General features: G+C 48.1%; 1 long non-coding RNA gene across 4 annotated transcripts in view; it reads left to right on the top strand.

Annotated features, from left to right (window-relative positions):
- The window catches only part of LOC147247079 (uncharacterized), a 105,593-nt gene that overhangs the window by 24,243 nt on the left and 55,032 nt on the right, over nt 1-26,318 (top strand). The window contains exon 5 of one of the 4 annotated variants that reach the window (XR_015109450.1): nt 18,540-19,087. The exons of 2 other annotated variants lie outside the window; for them this stretch is intronic. This is a non-coding gene — a long non-coding RNA (uncharacterized LOC147247079). Of the gene's footprint in view, nt 1-13,808; nt 14,107-18,539; nt 19,088-26,318 lie in introns of those variants that run through there. One more of the 4 variants, XR_015109448.1, reaches the window with a different exon arrangement.

Here is a 26,318-nt window from a genome sequence, read left to right as displayed (position 1 = left end):
TGCAGTATATAAAAATTACATTCATGTAAAATATAAGAGGCAATAAAACGAGGTGAGTTCTATTCTTGCACCTGGTAATAATATCTGGTACTGACGAATGGATCAAAGCCAGGAAGACACAATGACGAACGCTAACAGTCTGAATTGAATCATCATGGCAGGTGAAAGCGTTCCAATGACCTTATTCCAGCGAACCGCCAGAACTGACCTGCGAGCGCCAGTCGGCCCTCTGACACGCCGCCAGTATCAGTATTGGCAGCCAATCACTGAACCTTCTGATTAGAACCTGATCTTGAACAAGGTTTTAACGAGCACGCGTCACAATGTTGTTACAGCGTCATAATGAGGACATAACGAGGTCACCAGGGTTTCATCACACAGCACAAGAGTGTGTCTGACAGTCATGGGGACGTAATGGCGAAAGTGTCACAACGAGGTGTCGTGGTGTGGAGGTGTCCTTAATAAGCCCCTCTGGATGTTTACCCCAATTAGACATGAGAGAGACAGGCAGGAGCGAGAGAACCGCAGGGCAGACAGCAGAGGAGAAGACGGCAAAAGAGCAGAGAGGAGATAAAGATGGAGGGGGAGGTGGGTGGTGGCAGAGCGAGAAAGGAAGATGGAGGAGAAAGAGATTGAAGGGGCAGAGAGCAGTGATTAGAATGTGATGGCCTGTGTGTGTGTGTGTGTGTGTGTGTGTGTGTGTGTGTGTGTGTGTGTGTGTGTGTGTGTGTGTGTGTGTGTGTGTGTGTGTGTGTGTGTGTGTGTGTGTGTGCGCGCGCACATGCCCTGATCTTTGAATAAATGAGGCTCTCAGATGAGAGGAGAGGGTCATCATGACCTGCATGCAAATGGCACCAGATTCCCACTCGTGGGTGCACACGCGTGCACTCACTGATGGCTCTTCCAAAGGACGATTCCCCGGTTTTCAGCAGGTGCTCTTTATTTCCCTAGAAATAATTTGTGCTTTGTGATTGTGAAAATTAATATTTGAATGTTAAAAAAAGGTTCTAATGGTGTGTTCTCCGTTCCCTGAACACGCTTCATGGCAAACAAAACCTCAGTGAAAACACGTTTCTGGACAGAAGAGGAAACGACCTTCTCGATGTCTCAGCTGACAGTGGACCGCATTCTTTAATAGTCTGAGTTTAAGTCTGCTGTAGGGGGCGTAACGCCACCTAGTGTTCTGGAGGCTGACATCCTTTTACAGATATTTTTACCGGGCAGCTCATTCACATAGTTTGCTGTTATAAATGAAGCGAGTCCAGATGCGTGACTGCGGTCAATCAGTGATCGAGACTGAAAATAAAGTTGTAGCTCCTCCCTCCAGCAGGTCATGTTGGGTTTGTCTTGACGTGACAGCTGTGGAGTTGATGTTTCCATAATAGAAACATGTTATTAATACCAAAGTTATCACCATTTACAAATGAATGTTTCCTGCTCTCGTGCACTGGGACAACATCAGGAATCCAATTAAAATGACCTGATCAATGACCTGATCAATGACCTGATCAATGACCTGATCAATGACCTGATCAATGACCTGATCAAGCTGTCACGATCCTGTTGTACTGGCCAAGGTCAAGGTCCGACACAGCCACCCTGGCCAGCGGAGTGGGGGGGACTGGAAGGCATGTTTGTTATGCTAAATGCAAAAAAAATATTATGATTATAAATGAGTTTCGTTTCTCATCCGTCACCATGACAACAAGTAGACTTTTAAGCTGAAATAATATGCGGAGTAATGAAAGAGAACCTTTCTTGGTGAGGGGGATGGATTTGTGTCATAGATGAGCACACAGGAGAAACTACTAATGTTACAGTGGGTAGGACACACTCACACACACACACACACTCACACACACTCACACACACACACACACACACACACACTCACACACACACACACACACACTCACAGACACACACACACACACTCACTCACACACACACACACACACCTAGAGGCCTCACTGTAAAGGACATAGACCAAGAAACCTTTCCTAACACCACAGTAACAAAGACATCCCTGCTCTTTCATCACTTCCGGAATGATCTCACTGATAGAAGATCAGTTCATGTTTCTGTTTCAAAACTCCTTCTGGAGAGCAGCTCTTTGGAGATGTGAGATATCAAAGAGATCCAGGTTAAATTTTTATAATGTTGTCAAATGACTGGCGATAGCGATTACCTGAGCTGTGGTCCCTTTGAACTGAGCCTTGCGCTTCATTACCTCTCCTCTCCACTTCTTTTGATCTGCACCTCATCCTGCTGGCCTGACAACACGCGCATGCACGCACGCACGCACGCACGCACGCACGCACGCACGCACGCACGCACGCACGCACGCAGAGTCCTGGTGTTCATGCATCGTCATACAAAGATGGGAACAATCGGTTCATATCTTAAAGAGCTGACAGCATGGTCCTCTAGAACGCCGAGCGCTTGCGGTTCCTCTTGTCTGCACAAACAGAACAGGACCCACAAATTTCCGAGGACCCATCTTTCACTTTGCGGACACCTGACGTTAAAGAGTTCCAACTGTCCTCCTTGGTGCTGGATCTCGTCTCCTCCGACTACTTTGTTTATCAGTCCACACTCAGATCAGGGGAGCAGGGCTTAATATCACACCATTGATTTCTGTCCTCCTTCATCCGTGAGTCAATTAACCAGGGGGCCGTTTGTTTCTGTGGCACTGAATTAAAACTGACCAAAGTAAATGCCAAGATGATGACGCTGATCGATAGGAAGAAGAAATTCAAGCTGCGTCAGGTCTGAACACGAGACGAGCAGCAACGCCTGTTTCCTAAGTGGAGTTTGGTACAGAAGGTCTTGTCATTAACCGCAAATTTATGTTAGGTTTTCTAACGGCTTCAAATTCATGGGAGTCCAAACCAGGAGCAACTGTGAGCACCAGACCGCAGCTAAAGGACGCAGCCTCTGTTGTTCTCTCCCTCCTGTACTTTACACAAAGAGTAAATTCATAGATCCCCCCCCCCCCAACAACTTCAAAATCACGTGACTCCAGAACTCCAAATCGATACCAATTCCTACTCATTTGGAAATACAAGCCCCACCTCTTTTTATCTCATTCTGTTCCATCATATATCTGACATGAACTCTTCAGGACAGCAGTCAGTACTTTTGGGACCTTTGCAGTGAGACGGTTTCCACCAGTGTGAATAACCTAAACTTTGATCTACTTGAGGACACGAGTAAGAGAACGATTCTAAGTGACACACAAGGTTTCATTGATTTGATCGTGTATGTTGACATGTAGTCATGAATATTACATGCCTGTACGTGTACCCAGTTCCTGCTCCAGACGTCGCTAACACAGGGCTGCTTTAAACATGTCTGTTCACTGAGGCATCGCTAAGTCATCAGCAGTCTGAGAGCTTGTTAGAGTGAAGATGGTTGGCTGTTTGGGAGTCAGAGGACGTTGGCGGGTGTCAGATATGATCGTTGGTGCTGCTGACGTCGTGGCCGTCCATCAAAAACACACGTGACACTCCAGAAATACACGGATGAGAGGACATCGTGCAAGAAGGGGACGAGGGTGTGAACGCAGCTGGCTTGTCTTCCACGCTTCATCCCACCTCTCCGTCGATCTGTTCATCCATTATGCATCACCATTTCACACCGTCAGGATGGAGAGGAGGAAGAAATGGCAATTGACTAAAACTGCACATTGATCGTCCATATCTATATTAGCAAGGATAAAAAGGGTATTGGAGAAGTGGGATCATGTGTGCATCTCTTTATGATGGATGAGACATTTACAGAGCAGGGAGTGACGGGCAGAGACACCGAGACGGGGAGTCTCTACCCGCAGGCCATCCTATGGTACAGCCTCATTGGCGGGAGTTGCTGTTATTGCTTACCTCACACTCTTTAGTGTGTTTGTGTGTGACAGTAATGGCCCACTCTCCTCCGAACAGATGCCCGTAACAGATGTCATCCAGCTAGAGACGGAGGCCATTAACAAGACAATGAAATGTCGCTCGCCAGCTCGCTGCCGGCCGCCATCGCTGCCTTGCAATTAATCGAAACAAAAAAAGTAGCATCAGATTGTTGTACTTTTTCAGCTGCAGGAAGCTGAAATGTTTAGTGAGCAAAAAGAGCGGTCAAGCCTGTCGCTGCAGAGCCTCGGCCAGGAGGGGTAAGATATGACCAGAGTGTCATGTGACCCTCCCTGACCTTGGATGTGAACTTCCACAGCTGATGAAATCAACACACTGATTGTTGGTCCATTTAACAACCATCAAGGTGCTGTGATTGTTAAGACTCCATTCATGTCACCAGCCATGAGAAGCTGTGGACGTGCTGGTGACTGAGCGTGATTTACTGCTCGCCAGCCTCAGAACGCGCATCGCCAGAGTCTTGTATCTCTGCTACTCATTGAAAATGGTTGCTGATGTTCTCTGCTTGCTTGATGGTGTGGCCCCTATGGAAGTGCAGCAGAGCCTGGCGAGGCTTAGCCTGTAACCCTGAAGGTTCCCATCAGCCGAGACCTGGACCTGGACCTGGACCTGGACCACCTAGACAAGGTCTCATCTGGAGTACAACTCCCTATTGGCCTCCATGATTGTAACAAAATGGCCTCGACCCACTCACCAGGAGGGGGAGAAGCTTTGGGGCCCCCCTGCTGCGTTCCCCCAGGAACAGGAAGAAGATGTCACCATGGTTACGTCAAACTTGTTTGCAGAAATTTCTCTTGTGGCTGAACATGTCTCCATGCAAGTGTGTTTGTGTGATGACAGTAGCAGCAGAACATCTACAATAGCAGCTGCTGCGATAAAGTAAAGGCTGTTTCATTGAAGCAGCGTGTGTGTGTCCTGGTAGATGGCGTGCAACATCTAATCAGTCCCAGAACTGACAGGAAGTGATTATTGGGTATCTATTGTTGCTCAGTAGAGAGCTGGCTGCAGCAGCTCCTGTTTACAGATGTAGACCCTCCTCCTCCGGGAGCCGATGACACCCTCACTCCTCGCTGAGTGTGTGTGGACCAACTTACTGTGACCGCTGAGTGTAATAATACTGTTTAATATGAATTATTGAACACTGTTGACGCTCGCTAGCTGCTCCCTGCCTGCAGGCTTCATCCGTTATAGCATGTTTGCCTGGCAGCAACACACACACTGTGAGAGCTATCAGGAGCTATCCAGGTTAACTGTCACACACGTGTAAACACACACTCATCTGTGGATGCAACACAGCAGCACATACACATGCTAACAAAGTATGTGGAGGAGCATGTCACCAGGTTCCATTTTCCAGCTTCCAGGTTTGAGAGGAAATTAATGGAACCTTCCCTTGTACAGGTGATCTCGTTGAGACCCGGGTTCTGGTTCTCCAGAGAGACCTGACGGAAATGACATCACAATAATGAGTCGTAGACAGCACAGAACACCTGTTTACACAATAGTTAAATCAATTTCTAATATATATATCACCTCAAATAGGTGAATACTTCATTGAAAACCAGGTATGACTTTGCGCCACGTTCACTGACCAGCATGTCATCGACCCGGTCTGGTGCTACAGCTGGGGCTGACACCATCACGCTGAAAGTCTCCAAAATGGTCTTTTACATTTTGAAATTCACATTATCGGTTGTGTCGGGACGACCCGGTTCCTGTCGCCGGCTTTGTTTATTCCGTCCATCAGACGTGAGTTCTGCTCCGGAGATTTCATCATATGTGCTGTTAAACTTTCATCATGTTTGAGCGGCCCGGAGCGCTGATCCAGCCAACCAGACCTCAGCTCCCCTCGCTGCCTCACTGCTCCTGCTGATGTCCACCGTTGAAGGCAGTGACACGGATATGAAGCGCGAAAATAACCACGTCACTGTTGAAGGCGTCATGAGAAACTCCTAAATGCCACAAGTAAAAGTTATAAGTTGTAAAACAGGGACAAAGGCCAGAACCCAGTCCATGGGATGTTTTGCTGGGATCCACGGCTTGAAACCAGAACAAAGCACTGAAATAGTCGCACAACCAGTTCACGTGCAGTACCTTCAGCACACCTGGTTTCAGGTCACTGACCTGGACACCAGACAACCTGATGCTAAACGAAAAGAACGCATTTACAGAGGTAGCGACTCATTCCTGTGCTGCTCTTTGCTAATGAAGCATCCTTAGCTCAGGCTAAGTATTAGCTTCTCCTTGTGCTTACGGTGGAGGTGGACACCTGAACAACCAGGTTATATGCTGCCCCCTGTAGGTTTGGAGTGATACAATGGGCTGCAAATTTTTCTTGTCTATTTTTGTATCAGTCTGTTGAACTCTTGATGGATACTCAGAGTTGTAAAGCTGCTTATTCACAAAAACGATCGTCAGGAGAAAACCTGCTAAGTGGACACTTTTTTCTAGACACTCAAGAATGTTGTACCGTAAATACGATGACATATCTGTGTGTTTAAACATGAAAAAGATGATGGATTTCACTCACAAACCTTGTTGCTGGTGTGTGTGTGTGTGTGTGTGTGTGTGTGTGTGTGTGTCCTTACCTCCTTCTTCCTCCTCCTCCTCTCCCTTTCAGGGTGATAAATAGATGTCTGCATAGATCTCCATATATTTAAACTGGAGACAAATCCACATCTCCCCTCTCTAATCACACACACACACACACACACACAAGCAAGCTACACAGAGTAAGAAGGAGCCATTATTTTTTACTGGTGTGTGTGTGTGTGTGTGTGTGTGTGTGTGTGTGTGTGTGTGTGTGTGTGTGATTCCCAGGGACTTTGTGGGATTGATTATTGATGTTCTGATCTGTGGCTTGGTCACAGAGCTGGATACAGCACAGGTTGGCTTCCTGTTAGCATTGACCGCTAACCTTCAGCTGTTGAGAGCTGCAGGTGGCAGCGACAGGAACAGGAAGGGAAACACACGACTCAGATTTCAGAGACAGAGGCTTGAGGTTGGATGTTCCAGGAAGGTTCTCTCCAGTTCCTTATAGAACAGAAGGATGATCAGGGAACTTCATAGTTATCTTTTTTTTATATTTAACGCTCACTCAATGTGTTTGTGTGTATAGTCAGGTAAGAACACACACACACACATGCATTCTGTCTAATGAATATTGGAAATTTCCTGGAATATTTTTGAGGGTTTATTAAAGTTACCCTTAAACATTTGCCTACTGAACTTTGTGTGTGTCTGTGTGTGTGTGTGTGTGTGTGTGTGTGTGTGTGAGAGGATGATGTGCCACCATGGCTTCCCATGAATATGTTTCTCCTAAAAGTAGAAAGTGTAAATTGTTCCCCTTGCAGATTCTGACAGGACAGTAACCCTGGGAATTACCTCAAATGCTAACATGTGTACTCAGATTTCCTGGCCTTTGTGGTTATTGACTTGTTTACTTTGGTCTTTTTCCTGAAGACATACAAATCACAATCTGTCTCATCGGAGCTCATCCGTCCTCACCAGCGATGTGGCCTGGGATGACTGGAGGTTACACGTGCCACCGTGTTGGTACTCTGAAGTACTCGTGGATAAATAAAGAAAACGATTCCGCTCTTCTTGCTCTCGCAGCCTCTCAGCGACTGCAAAGGGCCTGTGACGGTAATCCCTGCATCTCCATCCCGCTAATAGACTCATATCTATTCAGGCGGCGTGGCTGCTCCTCCAGCTCTCTTGGCTGGAGTGTTGCGGCCACCATTTCCAGCTCGCTCCTATGAGTTCAGCTGCTCTCTGTCTCTCGTTCCTCTGCACACACAGTTGAGATTTCATCCCTGCTGTTGTTTATTGGGCGGCTTGACTCGTCACCTTGCTGCTTCGAGGAGTTCAGTCAAGATGAGGGATGTGAGTTTCACTGGTTTGTGCTTCCAGTAGCCCAACGCCTTCTTACCCATTTGAGATTTGTGGGCCTCCGCCAGCCTCGACGACAAGAATACCTCATCGCTGGCGTGCTTACTTCCTGTTGGACTAGAATACCTCATCCCTGGCGTGCTAACTTCCTGTTGGACTAGAATACCTCATCGCTGGCGTGCTAACTTCCTGTTGGACTAGAATACCTCATCGCTGGCGTGCTAACTTCCTGTTGGACTAGAATACCTCATTGCTGGCGTGCTAACTTCCTGTTGGACTAGAATACATCATCCCTGGCGTGCTAACTTCCTGTTGGACTAGAATACCTCATTGCTGGCGTGCTAACTTCCTGTTGGACTAGAATACCTCATCGCTGGCGTGCTAACTTCCTGTTGGACTAGAATACCTCATCGCTGGCGTGCTAACTTCCTGTTGGACTAGAATACATCATCGCTGGCGTGCTAACTTCCTGTTGGACTAGAATACCTCATCGCTGGCGTGCTAACTTCCTGTTGGACTAGAATACCTCATCGCTGGCGTGCTAACTTCCTGTTGGACTAGAATACCTCATTGCTGGCGTGCTAACTTCCTGTTGGACTAGAATACATCATCCCTGGCGTGCTAACTTCCTGTTGGACTAGAATACCTCATCGCTGGCGTGCTAACTTCCTGTTGGACTAGAATACCTCATCGCTGGCGTGCTAACTTCCTGTTGGACTAGAATACCTCATCGCTGGCGTGCTAACTTCCTGTTGGAATAGAATACATCATCGCTGGCGTGCTAACTTCCTGTTGGACTAGAATACCTCATCGCTGGCGTGCTAACTTCCTGTTGGACTAGAATACCTCATCGCTGGCGTGCTAACTTCCTGTTGGACCAGAATACCTCATCGCTGGCGTGCTAACTTCCTGTTGGACTAGAATACCTCATCGCTGCCGTGCTAACTTCCTGTTGGACTAGAATACCTCATCGCTGGCGTGCTAACTTCCTGTTGGACTAGAATACCTCATCGCTGGCGTGCTAACTTCCTGTTGGACTAGAATACCTCATCGCTGGCGTGCTAACTTCCTGTTGGACTAGAATACCTCATCCCTTTGGCTTTTTTTATGATGTAAAGATCGTTTCTTGCAGGCAGGTTTTCTGGTAAATGCTCAGAGGTCCAAACATTAGTTTTAAAATAGTATAAAGTTGTCATGATGATGTGCAGGTGAAACTGACTTGCAGGTCATCCTGTTTCATGCCTCTCCATCCCTCCCCGCCCCCTCTATTCTAGTAATCACTGGGTTTATACGGCCTAATAGACTGATAGTTATGCATGCAGTGCTTCTGCTGCTCCAGCCAACTAAGTCATTTAGTGGTGAGGACCACTTGACCGATGCTGACGATGCACAAGCTTCAATTAAAGCCAGAGCAGATGACCAGCCCAACAACACACGCACACACAAACAAACACAAACATAGAAATCACATCTCATAAATACTGTACTTGTGTTTCCCCACAAATGCAGCTGCATCTAATGACATGAATAAAAAATCATCCACACAAACTCACATACTATTATCAGAGTGCTGCCTCTCCACTAGGAGCACTAAAAGGTTTTCCCTCCCACTCGCTCACCAGTGTGTGTGTGTGTGTGTGTGTGTGTGTGTGTGTGAGCGAGCTCTCACACTGTTGGATAAATAGTGTGTTTGCATACACACTAGTCTTTTGGATGTGTGAGTGTGGGAGGGAGGGACACACATGCCGGCTAAAAACCCCTAATGATAATATTATAATGGCTGCTATTGAAAACTAATAATCTGTAAAGTTCTATTGTGATTTAGCATCTTTTCCAGTGTAAAAAGTGAGTTTGGGGTCAGTTGCGCTTCCTCACCAGCTGAGCGTCACCCAGCTGACTCCCTGGTTGTAGACAAGCAGGATGAATTGTTCTGAGGGTTCTGAAACAGAACCGGTGACAGATGCTGTTGCCATGTCTTCAGATATCTCAGATGATTTCATGTTGCTTCAGTGTTGCGAGCATTCTGAGTTACAGTTGCTGTGCTCCTCTGTGTTTGAGTGGATACAAGTATTGTAGCATGTGAGGTAGCGCACGTCTGAGAGCTGGTATGAAGGAATGTCTGTGTGGTGAGTGTGGGACCATCTCAGGGTCCCGGCTCAGTCGGGCCCCGGTGAGAGATGATCCGGCTGGACTCACTGACTCCTAGCAAAAGGGTTTCTAGTCAGTTTTAATTGAAGTGTAGCATTGTTGCACGAAATGCTGCTTTCTGGAGACAAAGGTTGTGAAGCGTGTAGATGCCGGCAGAAACATCTGGTCAGTCATGTGACTGAAAGATCTGCTTCCATTGAGCTGATTCAATCAAGAGATTTCTCTATTTTAGTTTGGCACGTTAGGCGGCCCGGTGGAGCAGTGGTCCTCCCTGTGGCCCCCCAGCAAGAAGGTTGTGGGTGGAGCAGTGGTCCTCACTGTGGCCCCCAGCAAGAAGGTTGTGGGTGGAGCAGTGGTCCTCCCTGTGGCCCCCAGCAAGAAGGTTGTGGGTGGAGCAGTGGTCCTCACTGTGGCCCCCAGCAAGAAGGTTGTGGGTGGAGCCCCGGCTGCAGCACGGGGTCTTTCTGGGTGAGTCTCCATGTTCTCCCTGTTCCTGCTGGGTTCTCTCTGGTACTCCAGCTTCCTCCACAGTCCAAAGACATCAAGAGGGACCAGGTTAATCCAGACTCTAAATTGACCGTAGGCGTGGCTGGGAGAGCCAATGGTTGTCTGTCTCTATGTGTTGGCCCTGCCATGGACTGGTGACCTGTCCAGGGGGAAGGCTGCTGGGATAGGCTCCACCCCCACCACCCTCAACAGGAGGAGAGGGGGAACATGGAGGGATGGAGGGAGGGATGGGTGGATGGATGGAGGGATGGGTGGATGAATGGAGGGATGGGTGGATGAATGGAGGGATAGAGGGATGGATGGATGGAGGGATTGATGGATGGATGGAGTTTGGCATGTTCATATTTCCAGATAAATGGCCACAGCCACCTCAAGATTATGAAATTGAGGGACTTTTTCCACAAATTTGACCATTTCCATCAACCATTTTCTAATGTGATAGTTCAAACAATGTGTGTGTGTGTGTGTGTGTGTGTGTGTGTGTGTCCTCACCATCACCTGTTTTATTTGAACAAATGGACATAATTTAGTAAAACCCAGTTAAGAGCAGAATCACACCTTGACGAGTGGTTTGAACACCAGCGAGCCTGGTCCCCTCACTTCTCTCCTACACACTCGTCCTCCCACTTCCCTCCGTTCTCACCCCCTACTCATCTCCACACCTTTTTATTGTTTCTTTGCCCTGTTCTACCTTCCTCTTCATCCGCGTTAAGGAGCGCATGAATAAAGCATGCCATTGTTGCTGTGTGTGTTGTAGTTTCTTGTGTGTGTTGCACTCCTGTGCACACACAATCTCGTGTCCACAAGCGAGCACTCTCATCCTTATCAAATGAGATGAGAGCCAGAACCTCCTAATAGCAGTGCTGACCTTCATCCATGCATTAGCGCTCCAGGAAGACGAGGAGCCAGATAAGAGCTGCTGTTTTCATACATGTTAACAGTCATCTGGGACCTTTTCAGATGGCGCTCCTCTTATCAGAGGTGTGTGTGAGCAGCTGCCACTGGCTGCCTTGGTGTGTTTAGGAGTGTGGGGGAGGTTCTAGGTTCCAGCTCATGGTGATCTACTCTTATACAGTACATACAACTGGACCCCAGATCATTCTGCTTGGGGCCAAGAACCCTTCAGTTGGGGGGGGGCAGAGGCCCTGAGATACAGATGTCCAGCAATAAAGAGAGACTGAAGGGAGTGTGATTACTGACGCGTCCTTGAGCCTAAACAACACACACGGTGTGAGTCACAGTCGATGGTCAGCGGTCAGAAGAAGTGTTGCTGCATCTCAACGTGTCACATCATTTATATTCTCTTCATACAAGCACGTAAACAGGAAATCCCTCTATTTGTGAAGAAGGTGTGTCGATGCTGCTCTTGTTTCCAGCATGTGACAATAACTTCCATGCATGTCCGCTACAACAGAAGTCCAAGAATCAGTTTTCAGGGTTAATCAACTAATTTGACTCACTGCTCTTTGTAGCAAAAGTTAGGTTTTTTCCTCCTTATTCTTCTTAATTGAACAGGACCACATTTCCATGTCATCCTGGTCTTTGCTCCTCCCCCTCTGCTGACCTGCTTTGTGCTTCCAAAAACATGATCAGGGTCCGTAAGCCATCGTGGATTGCCCACGTTCAATACCGGATGTGACAGACTCAGCAAGGGAACGTGATACAGGATCCACTCTGCTCAGCTCCAGACCGTCCACCTGTGTGTCATGGCGAACACTGTTTACGATCCAACCATGCAAAGGGTGGGAGGAGTTACATCACTGATGGGCAGCAAGCATGACGGGCAGTGACGTTGAGATAGAGGCGAAGGAAAGTGCCACGATGCAAATAAGAAAGCAGTCAAAGTCATTAATCAGTAATTACTCCAGGGGCCGTTATTACCACCGCTAGCGCTCCTCGCCACTCCTTGATAACGGCAGCTTGGATGGTCGAGTGCACGACGGCTATTCCAAGATATTTAGCAAAGATTCCGGTTCGTTTCAAGCAGGAGAGAATAAATGCAGCCTATGAAACGCCTTCATTCCTTGGAAATGTTTATCGGCCATCCAGTCGTCATTGGAGAAAACGATGGCGATCCATCCATTCAATCATTGATCAAGAGTCTGATCACCAATCAGAACAGGTCTTCTCCTGCTGGCGTCCATCATCCATCCACTACAGCCAATTCACGCCAACCTCTGCTGTCTGACACGTTCTCATGTATGGAAATGTGACGGCTGAGCAGTTTCAAGCTTGACACAATTTCTACAAGATGACACAACAATTCTCCGTGGGAATTTTTGGCTTCTTTTCATCTTGTAATAGAAAACAAACCTTCAATTCAAACTCGCCAAGAAGAGCGGCTTCACTCGAAAGATCGACAATCATTTATCAGCTAAAGGTGTCTGACTGACAGCTCATGTGCTGGGTTTGGAACAACACCGACTATCCAGCTGAGACACACACACACACACACACACACACACACACACACACACACACACACACACACAGAGTGCTGCATATCAAAGCTACACAGGCTGGTTTACAAAGAGGAAACATAGCTGGAGGCAGAGCAACGTTAAAAGGTCCCGTTCAGTCAACAGAAATATTTATACAGACACAATGAAGCGCAACGATTAAAAAGCAAGTCAGGATTACCAGCGTGTGTGTGTGTGTGTGTGTGTGTGTGTGTGTGTGTGTGAGAGAGAGAGAGAGAGAGAGAGAGAGAGAGATACTGTAAATGATGCGCAGCAGCAGTCATGCCTCCGACTTACTCCACGTCGCCTCAGGTGCACATCAGACACACACTCGGAGTCATTAGGAAGCCTCCCACATTGGTAGCGAGAACCACCTACTCAGTGCCGGCACACCAGGCGCTTCTTCCCTCCTGTCATCCGCCTTTCTTTCCTCTCCCAGCTGGTCAGCCTGTCCTCCTTCTCTGGTTTGCCATGGCCTCCCTCAGCTTCGCCTGCCCCCATTTCTTCCAAATCTAATTGTCTTTTTTTCTAAAAGATGTAGTTATTAATTTTGTAAATTCAAGTAGCAGCCAATGAGGCTACACGTGGATACGGAGTATGAACTCGCATCATCAAAGTCTGTTGATACATTTCCTTCCCAACATCCCTAGGAGCTCAGTATCGCTCCCTCTAAGTGAAGCACGCCACCTGGGTGAATCATCACACTACAGATCTACAACACCGTCAGGAATTAATCTCTTGTTCCTGTAATTTTTCCTGTAACTTCAATCAAAAGACTCCTATTCGTATTTGGGATATTCTGCTAAAACCTTTGGCGGTCATGTGACCTCCTTGACGGTGGTTATAACACAAAAGTGTTATCTTTCTTCTTATTTCCTCAAAGGTTGGCAGCCACTCCACCAACTCTTCCTAAAGTTCTTGAGTGGAACAAGTTCTGGTTCTTACAGGAAGGTGGAGAACACTGCTGGAGAAGGTGGCGGGCAGCACGGACGACTAAGGTCCTTGAACCTTCTCTCATGGAGGGCCAGCGCTTCATTTGTTGCGTCAACGCTACACTGCTGCTCCTCAGTGTACAGAATCCCATCACAGCCTGACACTCCTGGACCGTAGCCCTGCTGCTCTCTCCTTGTCGGGGGACGCCCAGCACTTTGGTTGGGACTGAAGACTTTCAGAGGATGAAACCAAACGCAATATTTTTGCGCAACTTTGAATAAAAAAACAACAGCAACAACTGGCCAGTCTGTGTTGTGCTCGATCCAAGCTGACTGGAAACACTTAACTCCACGAGACACTCGTGTGCTTGCCGCTTAAGTCGCTGTCTGCTTCGTCCTTCATCCTAGTTCCCGTTATGTTTCATGGTGGATGTCGAACACAGCTCTGCTTCAATTAATGCTGGCAAAAGTCTTTTGGATGATTTTGAGAGCTCTTTCTCACCCCAGACTGCTAGCGTTCATGGCAGCTAAGCAGAGAGCTGGCACAGAGAGCTCAAATCTGATACCGTGTCTGAACTCCCTGACTCTCTGGTTCTGTAGGATGTTATTTAAAATGTGAGAAAGAACGACAGGCAGAGAGAGTCGGGGAAGGTGAGAAGCTGATAATGACTCACAGTCAGAAAAACAACCAGGAATCCTGACTGACTGTCTCTCTGCGTTTGTTCCTCCTGTCACTCAATCAGCACAGTACAGCTTCCTCTTGAGCTTCGCCTCCGTCGTGTCTCACTGTTTCTCCTCCACTGGCTGATGGTCAAAAAATAAAATGTATGTATGAAGCCAGCTAACAGAACATCCCTATCCCTCCAGAGGACTTCTGTCATTTGTTAGCCACTTAGCAGACGAGGAGTCCGGCCTGTTCTACTCGGCACATGCCTTGCTCAAAGGCAGCTTGCTGCCAACGGCAGCAGAACAACTCATCTCATTCACGTGACTTCTTGAAATCCTTCCACTACTCACCAGCTTGGCAATCATGGACGTCCAGCAGCTCCACAAATGATTGATAATGTTGTTGTACCTCCTGGCCTGCTGGCGGCGCTGCTGTCACTGGCCGGTCTGCTGTCCGGCCAGGTATATATAATCCCGTTCTCTCTACTGTGTTAAAATCAAGTAGCGCTGCCACGGTAACAGTGGTTCAGAAATGTCACACGATGAGCAGTGGTTCTGTTGTTACCTGAGGGCACATCGGTGTGTCCCTCCGTGTTTCCTCCGTGTTTCCCTCCGTGTTTCCTCAGTGTTTCCTCCATGTTTCCACTGTGTTTCCTTCATGTTTCCTCAGTGTTTCCTCCATGTTTCCTCAGTGTTTCCTCCATGTTTCCTCAGTGTTTCCTCCATGTTTCCTCAGTGTTTCCTCCATGTTTCCACTGTTTCCTCCATGTTTTCTCAGTGTTTCCTCCATGTTTCCTCAGTGTTTCCTCCATGTTTCCACTGTGTTTCCTCCATGTTTCCTCAGTGTTTCCTCCATGTTTCCTCAGTGTTTCCTCCATGTTTCCTCAGTGTTTCCTCCATGTTTCCTCAGTGTTTCCTCCATGTTTCCTCAGTGTTTCCTCCATGTTTCCACTGTGTTTCCTCCATGTTTTCTCAGTGTTTCCTCCATGTTTCCTCAGTGTTTCCTCCATGTTTCCACCATGCATGTTTCTTTGTGTTTCCTGTGTTTCTCTCGTGTTCTTCATGTTTCTGAACCACAACTACCTGGTGGTGTTTGTGTCTGGCAATAACCAGACACCCCAGTTTGTAAGGTGATTACGTTCCTCTCCAGGATCGTTGTTCCTGAGTCTCCTGACAGAAAGATTTAATATTCTGCACCAGAAGATTCAGACGGATTAGATTCTCTTTTCTTGTCTAATCTCTGCTGATCTGTAACAAATGTTTGTTGGGTTCTTCGTCACAGATCAGCTGTTAACTCGAGCTCATTCATTTTCTCGGAGCTCTCACCTGTCTGAGGACACTGGCTAACATATCAGGGTTCTGATGGAAGAGGTGGGCTGGAGGGTCTTGGTGGAGTTATTCCAGCTGGCAGGCTGTCTCTTCACCCAGCGACTCAATCAGTCTGGGTCTGTCTCTCTGTTCACCAGTCCTGTCCTGTCTCCAGTGTGTGCGTGTGTGTGTGTGTGTGTGTGTGTGTGTGTGTGTGTGTGTGTGTGTGCGTGCTTGCGCGTGTGTGCAAGATGAAGAGGCTGGTATCATCCAGGCCATGTGTCGGCAACCCGCAGCTCCGGAGCCGCGTGTGGCTCTTCCATCCCTCTGCTGTGGCTCCCTGTGGCTTTGGAAAGTAAATAATGAGGATTTGATTTCAATTTATTTTATTTTAATTCGTCAGATTTTTAATGTGATTCTAAATTCAAAGATCTTGAAAATATGGTGATCTTGTAGCATCAAAATAGAATGCGCTCAGTCTCTTGTCACACAAAACACTCGTTCCAACGGTGGCTGTGTGAAACCTGCCGACACGCAATTTATTGAACTTTTTTCTTCCCGGTAGCCCAACCATGGATAAATCCAAGAAATAAAAGTTTCTGAGGAAATGTTTTTGTTGCATGTAGAAATAGAATTTAGTTTTCTCTGTTGCAGTTCATTGATGACACGCAGTATCTTCATTTTAGATGTCAAAAGGGTTTTGTGGCTCTTTAACAATCAGGTCCAAACGGCCCCTGATCTAGGCGGAGGGGAACCAAGATGGCGGTGTTAGGGAGAAAGTTGGACTTGTGTTGAGCTGTAATAATTCAGGCTCATAAACGAGTGTGTCGTCGCTTCAGCAGCACCTCCAGCCACCTGCTGGCATAAGAGTCAACGGCAGAAGCAGGACGGGAGGCCCCGCGTACGAACACCTGAGATGAAATGGCAGGGACACAAACCACGGGACAACCTGAGAGAGAGGAGTCTCTGCAGTTTGTCTGAAGCGCTCTCTGATTGAGTCGTCTTGGTATGCGATGTTCCTTCACTGTGTTTCCTGGACGAGAATGTCAAAGGTTCTTCATGGGATTTTAAAAAGAAGTCTTTCTGCTGTGGATGTGGTGAAGCGTCTGTTCTTCTCTAACTTTGTCAGAGGTTGATTGAGTTTCCCACACAGACCGGCACTGACTTGTCACACACCTGACTTCACTGTGCTCAAGACGTGAGCTGGCAGCTCAGACGGGGGTCTCCCCGTTCCTCTCCTGATGGCATCCGGCATCCGTGAAGGAGCCAAAAGTTCATCAGCGGTGTGAGCGAGGCGTTCAGGGCCCGGGGACGTTATTTTTCTTTGCTGAGCTAAGCTGCTTCCCCTCAGCACCCCCGAGGGTCCGGTGACAAAAACTAACAAGCTGTTTTACAGCCGAGTCAGAAGCAACACTGAAGAGCTTTTAAAAATCAGCGTGGGACACGAGGGGGAGGAGCTTAACCTGAGAGAAAGTGTCACTACACATGGCACAGTTACAGGCGTCACTGAGATGACAGCTGAACACTTAAACATCACAGAGACCTTGGAGTGTCTCTCACACACACACACACACACACACACACACACACACAAACACACAGAGTCACAGGTACACACACAAAACACACTCACACACAGTCACTCACACACGAACACACACACAAACACAGTCACACTCACACACATGAACAGTCACACGAACACAGACACACACACACACATGAACAGTCACATGAACACAGACACACTCACACACATGAACAGTCACACTCACACACACACACACACACACACACACACACACACACACACACACAAACAGTCACACGAACACAAACCGCCACATTCTCAACAACTCCTGCCATTAGAAGCTGCTTATGATGTCATTAATAACCAGGCAGCACAGTTCCTCCCTCAAGGAGGCGACCTTAATGCTGTGTCCACTAGGTGGCGCTAACAAACACTCACTTCCTGCATGTGACGCAGCTGTAGCTCAGGTAAAGACAACACAGTCATGTGTTGTGTTCTTCTCCAGACTTAATTCCTGTAACCACGAGGTGGCGCTATGACCTAAATTCAGCCAGTAGAGGTCCTTTGGCCTCTTATAAAGATCCAGTTACTACAACTTCCTGAGAGTCATGATGACGCGGTTCCTTCGGGATACGTTCAGGTGATATTCCTGCTCATCGAGAGCAGCGGATCAGAAACTACAAGAAACTTGTGAGTGATGCGTGAACACGTGCGGGACGTCCCGACCGCTCAGGTGGTTGAGTTTAGTTCACACCTGTGAAACCAGGAACATTCCAGAGGACCGTCAGATGATTGTAGGACCTCCACCTTCCTCGGTCTCGCTACAGCTGACAGACGGACGGATGCAGCCGTCACGAGGAGCCGCTGTCTGGGTCAGAACACAACTGGTAACGACGGAGATAAACACTCAACCGAGGAGCGAAAGCTCAGGAGTGTGTGTGTGTGTGTGTGTGTGTGTGTGTGTGTGTGTTCACGCTGTAAAGAAGCCATTTTGTTTCAGTGTTACAGACAGAACAATGGTGGCGTTTGGCATTTTTAGGCAGGAACATCAGTCGACCTTTCTGTGAAATCATCCAGAGACGAGCGCCATCGTCCACTCATTTTTTCCTTTTTATTGCTTCCTCCTCTCCTTTTGCTCTCTTCCTTTTCTGTCTATTGTTACTTTCTCTGGAATCAGAGCCAAACAAGGCGGGAGGATGCAGACAGGAAGTCTGCGGTGGTGAGGAGCAGCGATGATGTCAGCGGGCTTCTGCGTTTCCAATGAAACACATTTGTAGTTCCAGCGAAGGCTCTGATGTTGGTGGTTCAGCCTGTCAGTGAGCTGCTGCAGAGGCTGAGTGTTTCTGAGGCACCTCAAACACTTGATCACTGAAGGAAACTCTTCTTTTAACCCGCTGATAATTCATCCCGGTCGTTTCATGCTTTCAACGCCACTGACGGGATCCTCCTCTGACGGCCGTCGTGCTACTTCAGGAACCAACGCAGAATCACCCTGACACATCATGTCCTCGTACCGCAGGGACAGGATGGTCACATGATACAGGTGGCCATAGCGTCACACCTGAGCAAGTCTTCAGCCTCAAAATATTCCAAGACTTACACCTTTATGACCGTCCTTATGTTTCACTGAGATGATTTGATTTGTGTAGCAGGTTAACTACAGTGCAGTCCTAGTTTTATTACTCTTGAATGACGCAGGTCAGGAACTGTACTCTTTAATATCAAATACATGGAATTGATTTAATTGCACTTCTAATTTAATGAAAGCTAACATTTCTACGATGAGCAAGCACTTGGCGTCAATGGAAAACTGCCATTTACAACATCAGAGCTGGGGGTGACAAACACGCAGAGGCCCAGTCGTGGCCCCTGGCGACAGTGGCGAGGAAACTCCGATCAGTGAAAGACTGCACACGACTGAAAAGACATCAGAACACCTCCCACTCCTCTCCTCTCCTCCCTTCACGTCAGTGCTTTTTCTTAAAGTTTAGCCGACTTCTTCCAAGTGTTGTGATGTAACGTTTCATTTTTGTAACCGTGGCTCACAGCAGACTGGCAGCTGCTCCTTCAGCGTCTCTGAACGCAAACTCTTCCAGCTATTTGGATGTGGGCGGTGTCTTGTGACGGCCCTTAACACATCACAACACACTTGCTCCACCCTTAAAGGTGCTTTCATACCAGACTTCCAACGTGGGGGAGGGAGGGGGGGGGGGGGGAGTCCTGGCCTGGCCTGGCCTGCAGAGATGAAAGTAGAAGCTTTCTGGCCAACTGTCTGGTTCCCTTGCCTCCAAGTGAGTGGACTGATGGTCAAAGGTCTAAAACGGTCTGTGGGCAACCCAAGGGAGCAAACCATTGGCTTCTGCTGGGGGGTCCCATGGAGATCCTGGCTTCTTGTTTGATAACAAGGACGCCTCATCGCTGCCATGCTAAATCCTGTTGGACTCCAAAAATGCTGCTGCTGTCTATTCTTATTTCCTGGAGTGTCAGTGGGCACTTTCACCTGGTTTGACTCCACAGCGTCAACCTTAATATGCAAAAGAGGATCTTAACTCCTCGGACGCTGTTTTTCGGAGCTCCGCCTCAGTTTCCTGCCCTTGTCTTCCCTCTGAGGTTCACCCTCTCAGCTGGATTCAGAAACACAGCCTCTTCCTCCTCGTCTTAAATTCACCCACCTTTTTTTCTGGGAGAAACAACAAGCGGGTGCCTATTAATTTCAGAGTTGTACCAATCATTATGAAAGAAAAACAAATGCCCCATTATCTTTTCCTGGCACCGGGTAATTTTAATCAGCTCACATAAAAGAATCATCTCTTGGAGGAGTTGGATAATGAATAAATGTGGATTTTTCATCACTTAATGTGTGTGTGTGCATTTAACAACTGTCCCTAAGGAAACTCTGTGTGTGTGTGTGTGTGTGTGTGTGTGTGTGTGTGTGTGTGTGTGTGTGCGTGCGTGTGTGTGTGTGTGGCAGCCTTCAGTGCTTCCGTCTCAGTGTTTCCTAAGTTATTTCCCAATACTTGATTCATGCATTTTTGTCACTAACCTCCATATTTCCCTGCAGGCCTGTCTGATGCCCATGAAATGATGGTTGTTGTGCACATTTGGGTTATGACAGCATGACGGAGAGCAGGCTGGTGCATGCTGGGATATTAAACGCTGGTAGTTAGCGTTGAGTTGTTTTTCATGCCTCATTGCGTTGTTTGCGCGAAGGCGTCTGGGTGACGGCGAATCATTCAGCGTTGAGATGATCATCAACTCTCCTTCTGTAAACTGAGGTTTGGTTATTAAATCAGGAATCTGCTCTCCCGGCGGGCTCGTACCCCGACGATGATGCAGTGAGAAATATAAAAACTTCTAACACTTTAATCTGGCATCAAAATCTGTCAGAAACACTGCGTGTGCTCAGTATTAAAGAAGCCTTATGTTAATTACTGTTTGAGTCGGCGCACTTTGAATTAGCTTCCCTTCAGACGAATGTACAGTCGACAGAAAAGAGAAACTGCAAGACATCCCTCAGGTTCCTCTGACGATTAGCAGTTAGCAGCTAAAACACAGCAGCGGCTAAACTGGTGGGACACTTGAAGCTCAAGCTTCACCAAAGATTTGCATCAAGACTCATCATGACGTGCAACGACGGACAGGAACGCAACTTCCCTGCAACTGCTCAGTCTGGAGGTGAACCTTTGGTGATAAGGATGTCAAAATAAAACATCTCAGAAGATAAAGAAAAAAAGGATTGTCAAGAGAATTCGATTTTCGTAATTCACCCACAAACAGAGAGTAACTGCAGTTTATTAACTTGAGAGCTGCGCAGGGACAAACTGAATCTTGGTGCTGTACCGGATCCTGAGAGGCCGAGCCAGGAAGACCAGTAACAGGATTCATTCAGACGGAATATTCCTGAACAGATCAACCTCTTGTGACGCAGCGGCGGAGACGTGGTCGCTTGCCCCATCTTATCCACACCAGCGTAGCTCCAGTCATCAGCTGCTGCTCCTCTAATGCGTAGCACCTCTCAGCTTTCTCCCTTTGAAACAAAATAAGAGTGAGGGGAGCCTCATACACTTGAGTAAATATGGACACACACACACACTCCGTCTCTTTGAAATGCACACACACACACACTCTCCGTCTCTTTGAAATGCACACACACACACACACACACACACCCTCCGTGCAGTGGCTAAGCCTGCCTGGGACCTGGCGTGTTGAGATATGGCCGCCTTTATCCGATGCAGCTTAATCTTTAAAGCGTTCCTGATGGAGTGAGACTGATACCTCGTGTCCGTCCACCACGTCACACGTTCAGGAGGCTCGAGTTGGAAGCTCGTTACGTGTGTGTGTGTGTTCTTAAGCTGGTTGACAAATGAAGAAATGAGTTGGTCAGAGTTCGTAGACAGAACGATGATGATGGTTCATCACGAACAGAAAGGGGCCATGGAGCTCCCACGGAGCTACAACAGAAACTCCGTCACCCTCTTCCATGCTGCTGTAGCGACCAAAGGTTTTCTACAAGCCGACGCTTCACGCTGATGCTGCTCTGACACACGGACGACTTCGATGACGTCGTGTACGTTCACATCACAAACGCAGCACCAGAAAACAAGAAAACCAGAAAGCCAACTGAAGCTGCTGTTTAAAGCGGGTTTGAAGAAGCTGCTTGTGTGTGTGCAGTGAGAAGGGTTTAAGTGGAGCTCCAGTGTGACTGTGGGCGCTGGTGCATCTGTGGCTCCAAAGCCTCTGTAGTGCCCCGACGGACAGGCAGAGAGAGGGAGAGACAGGAGGGAGGGAGGGAGGAGGGAAGGAGCACAGGAAAACCCAGGGATTTGAGGGGGAATATAAACCTGATCTCCAGCTGTGTGCCGGTGTTTATTTAGCCAAAGCTGCCGGTCCGTGGTGGAGACAAAGTAGTCGGAGGAATAAAGTTGTGACTGGAGGCAGGACAAGAGGGAGGCGGGCTTTCCTTCAGTACTGCAGGATGAATGGGTCTCCAGGGAGGAGAGGGATTGGATGGGGAGAGAGGGAGAAGGAGACGACGGAGGAATTAGAAAAACGAGTTGAGAGGAGGAAGAGGAAGGGAGGGAGGGGAAAAAAAACAGAGGAAGGAGGCTGAGGGAGGAGAGAATGGTGGGCCGGGCCGGGTCGGGCTGGGCCGGGCCGGCCGAGCTGGTGAAAGGCCGTCTTTGTTTGAAACCCAGTCAAAGAAAGTTAGAAATACTGCTAATACTGCCTGGATGCCCCACCACTCCCTCCTGTGTGAGCGTGCGTGTGTGTGTGTGTGTGCGTGTGTGTGTGTGTGCGTGTGCTGCTCTGTTGGTCTGGATCACATTTCTTTATGGTAAAGGTTTGGGATTAACCTCAAGGGTCAAGTCCTCACCTCTCCATGCAAACCCACCCACACAGACACACACCCTGCAGATGCACACCCAATATAGCTATCACACACACACACACACACACACACACACACACACACCCCCCTCTGGGCTCATTTTCTCTGTTTTAACAGTCTCTTTGAAGTGCGTGGAAATAGGAGGGATTAGTGTAATAGTCTAATGTTTCAGGGACATACTTCTCCCCGTGACTCGCCACCGTATATCACGCCGCGCTGCCCCTTTTACTGCGAACTCATATAACCCAGATGTGCTAACGAATGTAACGATCGCTCTGCTTCCCTGAAGCAGCCTAGCAGATGGCTGTTAAAGTATGGGCTGGTATGAACCAGAACCAGAACAGTTCACATGTATTTCTGCCTCCTGAGTTCTCTTTTTGTTGGTCTTCAGTTGATTTGTTACTGTCATCGACGTTCATCCTTTCATCATTGAGATTTAAAGATCTTGCATGAACAGCCTATTTCACATCAGGAGGTATTTTATACTGAAAACCAAATGCCTGAGCGCGTTCCCACGGCACTGGTGGAGATGAGCTGAGACGGTTTTGTGGTCGTGATATTCATTCGTATTCAATCATATTCACTTGCACATCTGACACCTACCGGCTAACGTTTGCACGCCTGCTTGAATTGGAACGTGAGCAATCAGCTTTTATTTTCATCCGTTGACATCATGTGTGTCCTCCCGTGTTCCGTGGGATCCAATATAACTTTTGTTTCTCTGCTGAACTGAAACGTTGCGGCTCTGTTGAGCCGTGGTTATTTTGGAGGTTTTGTAAAGACGCCAACGGTGCCCAAGAAGAGGCGTGAGGGAGCAAGGCTGTCAAATTAGCTAAAGGGTGTCGTTACTTGTTCTAGCTTGAGAACGTGCTGCAATGACCCAGTTGGTTCAACCACATAGCCTAACATCTTTGTCTCGCCAGCAAAACGCAGCTGCTTAGCTCGGCGTGTTGAGTAGTTTTTGTTCTTCAGCAGCAAACGGTCTCAATGAGGAAAAGACGCGGCACGTTAACGTGACTGTTTGGGGGAGATGTCGCACCTCAGCAGAGAGCTGTGCCGCTAACCACAACATATTTTACTGCACGGATTTGCATTGTCTTCCCTCTGAACAGAGAAGAAGGTGATCGGATCAGTGGGGTTACACATTTACAGATTCCAGCAGGAACTCCTCAGCAGATTTGTTTTCCAAAGCCTGCAGTGGACACATGGTCTCCACCTACATGACCTCCGTTTAGCGGCTGTCAGGACGACGTTCCGAGCTTCCACACTGGCGGTCTTGATATCAGAGGGAGTTCAGCCCCTCAGCGTTAGCCGTGTGGCTCGATCCGACATCTGCGGGAGGAGAGACGGCAGGACAGAACAGTTGGAGACGTGAAAAAGAGGAGATGGAGAAAAAGAAATAAGGCAGAGACAGACGGTGAGAGGTTGAAGAGGAAATATGAAGTTAGAGGAGGAGGGGAAGATGATGCTTGATGCAGTGTTCAGTTTTAGGAACATATAATGAACCGGGGGGGGGGGGGGGGGCTGTGGTGTGGCGGAGGCTCCGTTCAGGTGATTGAGAACAGGTTCGTACAGCTGGGGAGGGAAAGAGCTACTTCCTGTAAGTACTACAAATATGGCCACCCCTACAAACTCCACGATGTTTCAGAAAACATTGACAATGAAATGAAGCTCAGTTGGTCGGTAGTTGCGTCAGTTTGACAGGCTCCGCCCACAAGGGGCTCTGGCTCCTGTAGTTAACTTCCTGTTGATTATGAGGGTTTGAAGCAGGTGCCAGAGCTACGGCATCCCTGGTGTCACACCTGTCCTGTGACGGCGAAGACGGCACGAAAACAAAAGCCTTCTTCCTCCCTCTGCCCCCACCCTGAGGTCCTGACCGGTGGGTGAAGGGACAACGGCTCTGAAATTCTGCCGCGCTGCCACAGGATGGGATTATGGTGGCTGCTCTCGGAGAGCTGGAGGACACGATGCTGCGAGGAAGTAGTTCTGATGTGAGAATGCTGCGAGGCAGACAAATGACATGAATGAACGGAGGAGACGGAGAGTCGGTGACCTAAATGAGAAGACGCACTGTGAAAAGAGATGAAGAACAGACAGAATCAACAACAATGGTCTCTCTCTCTCTCTCTCTCTCTCTCTCTCTCTCTCTCTCTCTCTCTCTCTCTCTCTCACACACACACTCACACACACACACACAAACAGGTCATTCTGGACACACGTTCTCTCTCTTCCTTCATTCTCCCTCCATCCTCTTTGTTCTGCTGTCAGCTGTAATCCAGAGCAGCAGACGGATGATTTCAGCGAGAGCTTTTAGCTCGAACCCTCAGACTAACGTCCAGCGCGCCGCCCCGACTGGGAACAGGGCTTTTGTTTGAACATCTGCATGAGGCTCTAGCTGACCTGGTCCAGAGGAGACCTGTGTCTTGCTGGTGAGACGTGGACGGGAGAGTCTTTTGTTTTTGCTGTTCACTGATTTGGTTGGTTCCCTTATTGTAAGTTCCTGTTTTATTTTGAAAGGGTCTTCCCTTGCATGTACTCTTGTGTCACTTCCTGCCGTTTCTCAAGGAGTGTTGAAGCATCAGCGACGAGGAAAAGGAGCTGTTCATTTAAATGGCCCAACATGCTGAGGCTGCAGGACAGTGGGACAGAGAGCCAAACACCTCTACTCATGACGCAACAGGCCGGAGAACGCCAAGGCAGCCAAGGATCTGATTGGTCAATGGTGATGAAGCCAACAGGAAGTGGCAGAGTACACACAAGGGAAGAACATTTCAAAATAAAACAGGAACTTACAACAGGGAACCACAGAAAATACTGAACATCACAAACAAGAGTCCAAAACCTGATGCTCCCAAACTAAAAGCCCAGACGGGGCGGTGACAGAGCTGTTAGTTATTTAATCAGTGACAGCTGCAACAATTCATCAGTCAATCAAAGTGAAAGTAGTAAAAGTAATCAAACATTTTGATAATTCAGGGTTTGTGTGTTTTTTCAAGCAACTGTACGCGCTGGCATTTAGGACAGAGAATGAGTTGAGGTTTGGGCCTGTAGGAAAAGCAGTGTGAACACGTCTCTGTGGGTTCTGGGAAAATGAGATTTTCCAAACTTTCCTGATATTTTGTAACGATTCACTGATTAACCATGAAGGATTCAGCAGAAGTGGCTCATTTGTATTTGTACTCCTGAAATAGCAGCGAGCTTCAGATGTCCAGCATCAGGCTGCGTGTCCTCACGCTGTCCCTCTACCTGAGGAAATGTAGCACACGCAGTATCTGGGGGGTCACAGTGTTGAGGCGGCAAACCTGGGCTCGTGTTGTTTGACTCAAATGTGAGAGGTCCACGGATCAGGAGCTGCGGCGCTTCAGATAGAGAACCTGTGACACTGAGGAACATGAAACAGCGGCCAGGCCTTTGAAGTTTCTTTCATGGTTCCCTCAGTACGCGGGACGGAACACCCCGACCGAGGCAGCCATTGTGGTGACAACACCGGGTGGCTCACTTGTGGTTGCCGTGGCAACACTCCTGTACCTGATGAAAAGATCTCATCTGAGATGAGCGTTAGTC

Source organism: Aulostomus chinensis, chromosome 16 (assembly GCF_037954235.1).
Source record: "Aulostomus chinensis isolate RoL2024-O1b breed Wild chromosome 16, RoL_Achi_v1.0, whole genome shotgun sequence".
NCBI classification, from domain to species: Eukaryota; Metazoa; Chordata; class Actinopteri; order Syngnathiformes; family Aulostomidae; genus Aulostomus; species Aulostomus chinensis.
The sequence above is the reverse complement of the archived record's forward strand: the minus strand, read 5'-3'. Positions and strand labels throughout refer to the sequence as shown.